Consider the following 1,593-nt stretch of genomic DNA (forward strand, 5'->3'; position numbering starts at 1 on the left):
TTAACTTACCTTCGGATGTTTAGTCATGTTTATTTTGTGCTATAACTAGTAATAAAGTGGAGGAGATGATCAGTTCACTGAGGCGCTACAGCGATCTGTCACTCCACATTAAACAGCGCCTAAACGGCTTTTATTGTTTCAATACTGCAATACAACGGACAGAATTTGAAATCGGAGACTTTGTTTCATATTAAAAGTACCAAAGCACAATGATTATTGCGATTATATTGGATGGGAGTTGCGCTTCTAGGCTAATTGATTCTTGGGATTTAAGAATCGATATCGTTTCGTAAAATCGAGATATCTGTATTTTTTTTTACCCAGCCCTACTGTTAACTGTGTTCATGTGCCAGACCGCCGCATGTCATCCTGTTAACTAACGCCGATCTCGCTCCGCAGATAAAGCGGCCGTACTTCCACGTCAAAGCCTTGGAGAAGACCCAGCTGAACAACTGGAGGGAGTACCTGGACTTCGAGCTGGAGAACGGGACTCCGGAACGTGTGGTGGTTCTGTTCGAGCGCTGCCTGATTGCCTGCGCGCTCTATGAGGAGTTCTGGATCAAGGTAGTTACACGCAGCTGCCGCTCGCGCCTCATTCTCTCTCTCCACCCTTTGACCTCCTTCATCACTTCCACAGTAAAACTTGCTGCACTCTTTGCGTGTAACGTTGATATTTGACTGTATCTGTTATATTAGGGGATGGTCTGCTTGCCACACAAGATTTGACCGCAGCATTTGCCAACTACGTTGCACCTCTCCGTCTCCTTCTACCTTACAGAAACTTATCTTATTGGTTCCATGAAGGTGCTGATGGGTTTAAAACAGAAATTCTCAAAACGATCTTGTCAATGGAAATTCAGCAGTGCGGGGATGTGAAACGAAAGCTCAATTTTTATGTGCTCTCTTCCCTCTTCTTCTTCTGTTATCTCTCTCTGTCGCTCTCTCTGTCTCTCTCTTGTCTTGTGAAGTACGCCAAGTATCTGGAGAGCTACAGCGTCGAAGGCGTCCGACACATCTTCAAGAAGGCCTGCAGCATCCACCTGCCCAAGAAACCCACCGTTCACCTGCTCTGGGCTGCGTTTGAGGAGCAGCAAGGTAAAATATCAGACAATGCTGTCCAATGGATGGATGCATGGTTTCTCCTTGTGGAGCATCGGTGAGCGTTTGAACCTTCTGTAATAGTTGCATATGAGTCCCTCAGTTGTCCTCAGTGTGAAAAGATGCATCTCAAAATCATGCAGTCATTGTTGGAAAGGGTTCAAATACACAAAAATGCTGGAAAACCAAAGAATTTGTGGGAGCTGAGGGGTTTTTCTGAAGAACAGCAGGAAGTTTAACTGTCACAAAACACATCACAAAACACAAAAACAGCTGTGGATCATTCAGATAACACAGTATTAAGGGATTGAAAACTTTTGAACGGGGTCATTTTTATAAATTCAACTATTATAAATTTAACTATTAACATCTTTTATGTGAAATAACTTATTCAGGTCAGTACTAAATAAACAACAACAAGCATTTTGTATGCTCCCTCTTATTTTGGCTGACATAATTAACATTTTGCAGATACAGAAAGGGGGATGTAAACTT

General features: G+C 42.9%; 1 long non-coding RNA gene across 1 annotated transcript in view; it reads left to right on the plus strand.

Annotated features, from left to right (window-relative positions):
- Positions 1–1,101, plus strand: part of LOC107729033 (uncharacterized) — a 2,402-nt gene extending 1,301 nt beyond the window's left edge. The window contains exons 2-3 of the long non-coding RNA XR_001638545.1: positions 400–564; positions 969–1,101. This is a non-coding gene — a long non-coding RNA (uncharacterized LOC107729033). The remainder of the gene's footprint in view (positions 1–399; positions 565–968) is intronic.
- Positions 1,102–1,593: the final 492 nt, after the last annotated feature.

This window comes from Sinocyclocheilus rhinocerous, unplaced genomic scaffold, assembly GCF_001515625.1.
Source record: "Sinocyclocheilus rhinocerous isolate Xijiao unplaced genomic scaffold, SAMN03320098_v1.1 scaffold3779, whole genome shotgun sequence".
NCBI classification, from domain to species: Eukaryota; Metazoa; Chordata; class Actinopteri; order Cypriniformes; family Cyprinidae; genus Sinocyclocheilus; species Sinocyclocheilus rhinocerous.